Source organism: Mesocricetus auratus, unplaced genomic scaffold, assembly GCF_017639785.1.
Source record: "Mesocricetus auratus isolate SY011 unplaced genomic scaffold, BCM_Maur_2.0 Super-Scaffold_100676, whole genome shotgun sequence".
Classification (NCBI taxonomy): domain Eukaryota; kingdom Metazoa; phylum Chordata; class Mammalia; order Rodentia; family Cricetidae; genus Mesocricetus; species Mesocricetus auratus.
Window position 1 is genome coordinate 46,821,767 of NW_024429266.1, and position 9,058 is coordinate 46,830,824.

Genomic DNA, 9,058 nt, shown 5'->3' on the forward strand with positions numbered 1-9,058 from the left:
TACCTGAAGCTCCCGCCGGGATTGGGAGCTCTGTGCAGTTCCCAGGCGATCTGCAGGCTCTGGAACACAGGCCGGGAAGCTGGCCTGTTTACCTGATGCTCCTGCCGGGATTGGGAGCTCTGTGCAGTTCCCAGGTGATCTGCAGGCTCTGGAACACAGGCCGGGAAGCTGGCCTGTTTACCTGATGATGCCAGAGGGACAGCTACTTCCCTGTACTCCCAGCCTCTTCTCCTTGTTTTCTGCCTCTTTGAGGTGGGTTTCTTCACCTTCTTCTATACCTATTATTCTTACATTTGGTTTTTTCATGGTGTCCCATATTTCCTGGATATTTTGTGTTAGGATTTGTTGGACTTAAAATTTTCTTTGGTTGATGAATCTAATTCTAGTGTATCTTCATCACCTGAGATTCTCTCTTCTATCTCTTGTATTCTGTTGGCTATGCTTGCACCTGTAGTACCTGACCATTTTCCAAGCTTTTCTATTTCTAACATTCCTTCAGACTGTGTTTTTTTTTAATTGTTTCTATTTCAGATTTCATCCCTTGTCCTGTTTGAATTGTTTCTTGCAATTTTTGTTTTTGTCTTTTGCTCTCTTACTTGCATTTTTTGGATTGTTTTTTCTTCCATCTCTTTAAGGGACTTTCTCATATCCTCTTTGAGGGCCTCTATCATTTCCATTAAGTTGTTTTTTATGTCATTTTCTTCTAGTTCATTTGTGTTGGGGTGTTCCAGTCTTGTTGGTGTAGGGTCTCTGGATTCTGGCAGTGTCATATTGCTCCTTGTGTTTTCATATTGTCTCCTTCCCATCTGTTCTTGCAGTGAGTTCCAGAGGGTTCCTCTTCCTCTCCTGATGGGTGTGGGACCAGGGTTCCCTTCTGTTGGGTGTAGGCAAGTCCATTCATTGTTCTGGTAGCTCTCCACTTCCTGGTCTCATGGATGGAGAAATGGACTAGGATGCTGGGGTGCTTTGGATCCCACTGAGATGGATGGGAGCTCCAGTGGTAGACCCCAGGCACAAGAGTGTGGCCTGGAGACAGGCCCTGATAGTCTTTGTCACATGGGTGGAGCAGGAGACTTGGATGCTAGTGGGAGTTTGCTCCTGCAACTGGGATGGTAGTCCCCAAACACTGGCAGCCAGTCTAGTCCTGGTTCTGTGGCTGGAGCAGGGAACTATGGTTCCTTGGCTCCTGCTGCCTCTTCCAGCGTGGAAACTTCAGTGGCAGAGCCCAGGGCCAGGTCCTTTTTCACTTTTTAAAAAAAATTTAAATTAGAAACAATCTTATTTTACATATTAATCATAGTTCCCTCTCCTGAGGCCCGGGCAGTCTATGGGGCCTCTGGTAGTGGAACAGTATTTATCCCTAGTGTACGAATGGACTTTCGGGAGCCCATTCCCGTTAGTGGGATACTCTCTCAGCCTAGACGCAAGGGGAAGGTCTAGGCCCTGCCCCAAATGATGTGACAGACTTTGATGATCCTCCATAGCTCATTTCTTTTTATGATAGAATAGCATTCAATTGTATGAATGCAGCACTTTATATACCTATCGACTAAAGGTTGTCTTGATTAGTTCTAAACTTAATGCTGATGGAAATATTCCTATCCCTAAACTTTGTCTTTGAGGCAAAAAGTTTGATTATATAGCCCATGCTAGTCTGGAATTTACTATGGGGCACAGTCTAGCCCAAGACTTACAATAATCTTGCTCAGACTCTTGAGTGCTGGCATTACAGGTCTACCCATAAAGCCTGACTTTTAATGACTAGATTATTTTTTTTCCCAAGGCCATGGGAATGTTTGTTGTGTTGGTTGCAAATTACAGAAAACATGACTCAACCTGCTAAGAAAAATTTGTTTTTCTCACTTATGTGAATGTAAGTCAAAAATATGAAGAGCTAAGGCTGTATCCAGCTACTCAGTCAGTGATGCTTCCGCTCAGTGAAAATCGATCCTCAGTGTCTCCAGTGGCTTCAAGAGTCCTTGAGTACATCCATGAGAAAGTGTGCACTAAGAGAAGGGTGAGGAACTCCCACTTAGTGATGACTAGATTATTTTATAGACATGTTTTCAACTCATTTGGGTAAATGTCAGGGATCATAATTGCTGGTTTGTATGACAAAAGCATGTTCACTTTTCTATGAAATTGTTAACCAGTGTTCCTAAATATCTATTATGTTTCATATCCCCTAAGGCAACGAATAAGAATTCTTAGTTTTCTATAACATTGTCAGTCTTTGGTGTTGAAGTAAACTATCTTTGCCTGATTATATTGGCTTTGCTCCTTTGTCAAAGATAAATTAACTCGACTAAAGTGAGCCTATTGCTTAGCCCTCTATTATGATCCATTGATTGGTTTACATGTTGTCACCAGCACCACACTGTTTTATCTTCTGTAGTTTTGTAGTAAATCTTAGCATTAGATAGTGTCAGCCCTCTGGCTGGTTTATCCTTTATCATTATTTTAGCTGTACAGGTTGCCTTGAGTATTTCTATAAACCTTGGGATCAGTTTGTGGATGTCTATGAAAGTACTGGCCTTTTTTTTATTTTTAGTTTTTAATTTGGCTTGTGTTGAATCTATAAATAAAGTTTGGAAGTACTAACATCTTAACAGTATTGAGTTTTTCTACCCACTAACAGGAGATATCACTACTTATTTAGTTCTCTGATTTCCTTAATTAGAACAAAGTTTTATTTTTAGCTGAAAATGGATTTTTTTCATGCAGTATATTCTGATTATGGTTTCCTCTCCCCCAACTCCTTCTGATGCTCCCACCCACTCAAATTCACACCTCTTCTTTCCTTCTCTTATTAGAATACCAACAGGCATTTAAAATAATAACAAAGTAAAATAAGATAAAATACAAACAAGAATAGGAACAAACAAACAAATAGAAAAAAAAGAAAGCCTAAGAAAAAATAGAAGAAATTCATACTGATGCTGAGACACAAACATTTGCACACAGAAAATTGATAAAAACAAAATTGGACATCATAAGATACATACAAAATATCTGTAAAGTAAAAAAAAAAAGCTCGGACAAAGCTTTGTGAGACAAAGAAATTCTAAACAATGCCACTCGTTTCATTTTTGTTTTGGGTAGAGAACCTGCCCATAAGTATGGTCTATACAGGTTCCCTAGCTGTTATCCAGAGTTGTTGAGTTCCCATATCCTTAGGTCAACTGTCTCTGTGGGTTCCCTTGTCATGATCTTGACTCCCCTGGCTCATAGGATCCTTTTCCTCTCTCTTTAACAGGATTTCTGGAGCTCAGCCTAGTCTTTGGCTGTAGATCTCTGCAAAGGCTTCCATCAGTTACCGAATGAATGCTCTCTGATGGTAATTAGGATAGTCACCAATCTGATTACAGGGGAAGGCCAGTTCAGGCACCATCTTCACTATTGCTAGGAGTCTTAGCTGGGGTTATCCTTGTGGATTCCTGGGAGTTTCCTGGTACCAGGTTTCTTCTTAACCCCAAGATGGCACTCCCATTAAAATACCTTTTTCATTTTTCTCCCCATCTGCCCCACTCACAACCTGCCCAAACCAATCCCTCATATTTCCATACCTGATCCCTGACCTTCTCCTCACCCTCCCACCCTCAGTTTACCTAGGAGATACCTATTTCTACTTCCCAGGGACATCCATACATCTCTCTTTGGGCCCTCCTTGGTACCTAACTTTTCTGGGGCTGTGAATAGTAGCCTGGTTATCCTTTACTTTACAGCTCACGCTTGGTATAGCTGGGTCTTGAGGTAGATAGTTAGCCATACCAATTTCAAAAGTAGCTGTATGAGTTTGCACTCCCACCAGCAATGGAGGGTTGTTCCCACTACTCTACATCCTTTCCAACATAGGCTGCCATTAGTGTTTTTGATCTTAGCCATTCTGACAGGTATAAGATGGTATCTTAGAGTTATTTTGATTCACATTTCTCTGATGGCTAAGGATGTTGAACAATTCTTTAAGTGCATCTCAGCCATTTGTGATTCTTCTGTTAAGAGATATCTGTTTAAATCCATACCCATTTTTAATTGGGTTATTTGATATTTTGATGTCTAGTTTCTTGAGTTCTTTATATATTTTGGAGACCAGACATGGGCTTAGTGAAGACCTTTCTCCATTCTGTAGGCTGCTGTTTTGTCTTATTGACAGTATCCCTTTCCATACAGTATCTTTCAGTTTCAGGAGGTCCCATTTATCAAGGTCAGAAAATCCTTTTTTTTAACCAGTTTGCAGACAAAGTTTTAGAAAATCATACATGGGTGTTGAATTTTGTAAAGTGATGTGTTCCTACATCTATTAATATGATTGTGTAACTTTTATATTTTGACTTCTACATTAATTCATGTTTTGAATATTATAGCCTACATGCCTGAAACCAATTTTATTTGGTTGTAGTATATGATAATATTTTTCCAGTTATGAATTTCCTGCTTTGAATTATTGGTTACTGGTGTATAGGATCATATTTGATTCTTGTATATTGATATTATAAACTTGCTAAGTAATCTATTATACATATTATATACAGATACTTAAGTTAATACAAAAGGCCACTCATCTGAAGTCTTGAGGGCACCCTCACAGATCTTTAGGACTCTTTTTGTGTGTATTTCTCCTTTTCATACTTGAAACTAATGGTATCCACCTAGGTTCCTGCTCCATGTACATGGCCTAGAGATGTTTTTCAGGAAACAAGTGCACAGGACTTTTTTTGTTACTTGTATATCACAAACATTTTCCTTAATTGCTTGATACTCAATATCTTTAAAATTATTGTTTCATGTATGTTGTTGTTTATTTTTTTAAAGAAGCACCATACTTTGTATTTATACACCACAAATTTTCAACTGTTCTTTTGATGGTAAGTATTTAGATTATATATTTTTTCTTTTAAAAAAGAAATATAATGAATATACTTTTCAATATTATGGAATTATTCAATTTTACACAAACAACTACCAAATGAGATACTCACAACTGTATAAAATCATCAAAATTTGTATGCCTACTATGTGATCAGAATTATGTTAGACTCTGTATGTAATTCTATTTAGAGTTCTTATTTAAAGATAAGATATTCCAGCCAGGCATTAGCACTTGGGAGGCAGAGCCAGGTGGATCTCTGTGAATTTGAGACCAGCCTGGTCTACAGGGAGAGTTCCAGGACAGCCTCCAAAGAAACCCTGTCTCGAAAAAAACCAAAAAAGGGTAAGATTCTCCAAGTAATTAAAGGATAAAGGGAAAGATTAGAATTCACAGATATACTCGTAGGTACTATTTTATTTAGAGTCATAAGCACTTGAGATAGTCTGAAGAAACAATGCTTCCAGAAAGTTAAAATGTGTAGTAAAATATGATGTGATCTTAACCTAATTATAGCACATTGAAATCCAGGACACGACATAACACACTTTCAAACTTTAGTGCAAAGTATAAAATTAAATAATTTAAGATCTCAGTGATTCATAAATATTTTTATGAATATAAATGTTTGTATTCTGCTATAGATGTGGGACATTGAAATGAATCAGTACTGGCAAATGCCCCCAGCATTATAGAAATCAAACTGCCATTCATTTTAGCTGACTGGTTGGTAGTGTGAATCTTTTCTTTCTAGTTCTCTCATAGTGTGTATTTTATTTATAAATCTATATCACTTATCAGAGTCTGTGTCTTCAGAATGATTTATATTTCCATCACTTTTTCTCCCCAGATTGGTAGTTTCTGGAGGGCAGGGACACTATGTTCTTCATGGTTTTCAGTTCTACTGAGTCTGGCTAAGTTTTAGATATGATTAAGTAAGTCTGATGCAAGGCTGGGGATTCAAACCTCTTTGGGTTTAATTGGGATATAATTAAATACATAACTTGGAAATACAATGCTGAAGATGCCAACAGTCCTATGTGAAAGTAAAGTTCAGCTCTGCTCCTGTAGGGAGTTTGGCAATGTGTACTTGTACCATAAGAACATACCAATAGAGTGAGAGATGAGAAAGGCAGAAAAAGACATCTCTCTGTGACTTGAGGGAAGAAAACCTCTTTTAGGAATTCATGGTCTTCTTCTCTTTGTGTGCTTTTGAGCTCTTGCTGTTGGTGTATATATTACTGAATTCCATGTATATATAGATAAATTTTAGATTAATGTTACACTGTTGGTTTAGTACTGGGCTGTTAGCTCTTTAGCACTGTTTGCTTGCTTTTAAAAAAAAAGGAATAAAAGCTTGGACTTGAATGAATGCTTTGTATCCTCTTTCTCATCCATTATAAAGTCATGAGCCAGTGGAAGGAAGAAATATTTAGTGTTAATTGAACAAATGCATACAAAGATTACTTTTCACAGGAAGTTCAAGATTTGTTGCTTAGGTGTAGATCATCTAGGTAGTCTGCAATTCCTCTAAAATGGAAATTTCTATTGGGGTCAAGTTGTTAAATTTCAAAAAGAATTAGTAGGAGTTTGCACTGTGAAGTGTTTCTTTAAGGCGTTTCACATTAACTCTTACTTGGCTATTTCCAAAAGGAATGTAGAAGAGAATAGCTAGCCAGCAGTTAGATAGAAAGAACCTTCAAGAATGTTGGTCTCAAAGAGTTCAGAGCATAACTAAGGCATGATCCTCTGATGACAGACTTGGAGAGCCTCATGAAGGGCCTCACCCTCCTTGGAAAGTGGAGTGTGGATTGGGTGGGGGGTTGAGGGAGGGTTGAAGAGGGGCATGGGAGGAAGGGAGGGGGAAGGAGCTGGGATTGACTTATGAAGCAAGCTTATTTCTAATTTAAATTAAAAAATAAAAAGAAATCTCAAAAAAAGACATGATCCTCATTCGTTTTGGTTGTTTGTCTACACTGCTCAATCCAGGCATAAAGAACTTCTCTGGGCTTTCCTGAAGCACTATGGAGATATTTTATTCTTCTGTTCATCAGGGATACTACTCTCATACAAGCGAAGAGAAAACAAAATGACCTGTGACACCCTGAGACTGTCCCATGACCGAGAGAGAGATTGTAAAGTTGGTGCACAGTTTGTCTAAAAGTAGGTCACTTTTGTCTTTCACCGATGATTGGCTAATCAAAGCAATTCTATGGGTAGAAGGCTGGGAGATCATCTGGAATTTACAATGAAATGACTCTGATGTCTTCTTGCATGACGACTTGAAGAAATATATTTCCAATCCCACAAATCAAATAGATAGTGGTCCAGGGCTAACATTTCATCATCAGTGAAGAGAACCCAGTGAGGCAGATGCTGTCTCTAAGATCAGCCCATTTTGTACACTCAAACCTCAAAGATAGCCTCTTGTAAGGCAGGGTGGGTGTGGCATGTCTTATCTTTCAGATTTTACACACAAAGTTTACTTTAAAAGAATAGCAAATAGCAGATCAAATTAAATACCTGCTCATTGTGGAGCATGAGGGTTCATGCTGTAATTTTTCCTATTCTGATGACATAACCAAATAAATGGAGGCAATTGCTATTTGAAAAGAAAGAAAGAATGAACCTTCAAGAAGTAATTTCTGCATTAAAAAATTGTTTATGATACGATATGAGGTGGTGGTGGCACACACCTTTAATCATAGCAATTGAGAGACAGAGACAGGCAGATCTTTTAGTTTGAGGCCAGCCTGGTCTATGAGTCCCAGGACAGTCAGAGTTACAGAGAAACCCTGTCACAATAAAACAACAATTTTTTTGGTAAATGTATCATTTATCCCTGCCCATTGTGTGAGCAAGGTTGAAGGTGAAATATTTTTCTTCTTCTGGCCTCTATATTATGTATATTGAAATATTTGTATCATAAATTGAGAAGTTCTGAGCATAGCTGGATCTTTATTCTCTGTGGGGCCAGGTTTTTCATACCAGGCACAGGTGCAGAGTGGGCTAGAGGGAGCATTGGCTGAGAAGAAGAAAATCCTGCTAAGATGCCTGTCCATACTGTGTAAATTAATGGAAGACAAGATTTCAGAAAAAAAAATGAAGAACAATGAATTTAGTCCTGCTTTTGTTGTTGATGTGTAAATGCATAGATTCTGCTACACAACACGTATTTCTCTGACAAATTTTCTCTCCTGGTATATTTTAATATATGTCTAAATTTACACATTTCTTTAAAAATGTAACATTAAAATATACCTTCTTTTATTCTAGTAATTTGTGGAATCAACTTGGTAGCAATTGAATCTGGACTTTGGATGAGAATGAATTCCTTAAACAATGCAAATGGATCATTTCAACTTTTTGTCCCGTGACAAACCTCACTCAAATGGGCATATCCAGGTTTGATCCCCAGAAAAACTTTGGTGAAATAAAGCAACAAGTATGAGAGATTTTGTATAGGTGTGCAAAAGTGAGTGTGTCAACTCTAAGACCTTTTTGTAGAAAATGATAAAATAATTTAAAGTATTTATTTCACTATTCTTTCATAAGAATATAAACATAATATTGGTATGATTGCAAATTTATATTAATTTATTTACTTATGATGCAGGGACTGAACCCAGTGCCTTATAAAGTGCTCTTTTACAGAGTTACATCCACAGTTCTCCAAAAATGGTATGATTTAAAGCATCATAGTTTTTTGATTTTTCTTAAATTTAAATTAGAAACAAGCTTGTTTCACATGTCAGTCTCAACTCCCCCTCCCTCTCCTTTTCTGCTTCATCTGCATTGGGATGTTTGGGTATTGCTGGTGTAGAGTCTCTAGATTTTGGCAGTGTCATATTGGTTTTTCTGTTGTTGAGTGTGCTTTAATATTGTCTCCTTCCCATCCCTTCTCCAATGGGTGCAGAAAGAATCTCTTCCTCTCCTGGTGGGTACAGGACCAGGGTTCCCTTCCTGTGGGTGCAAGCAGGTCCAATATTCTGGTATCTGCTGCAGTCCCCAGACCTCATTTGGTGTGTGCAGGGCACAAGAAGGTGGCCTACCTAGTCCCATCGTGGGTGGTCAAAGAGACTAGGATGCTGGGGTGTATTGACTCCCACCTGGATGGGAACTGCAGTGGCAGTCCACATCATAATTTAAAAAAAACTACCAATATTTCATTCCTGATAGCCATTCTCTTGG

At 38.2% G+C, this 9,058-nt stretch overlaps 1 long non-coding RNA gene across 1 annotated transcript; it reads left to right on the forward strand.

The window, feature by feature from the left end:
- The first annotated feature begins 5,684 nt into the window (after window positions 1–5,684).
- LOC121136594 lies at window positions 5,685–8,323 on the forward strand. The gene is made up of 3 exons (XR_005873629.1): window positions 5,685–5,802; window positions 6,857–7,030; window positions 8,144–8,323. It is a non-coding gene; the product is annotated as an uncharacterized LOC121136594 (long non-coding RNA).
- Window positions 8,324–9,058: the final 735 nt, after the last annotated feature.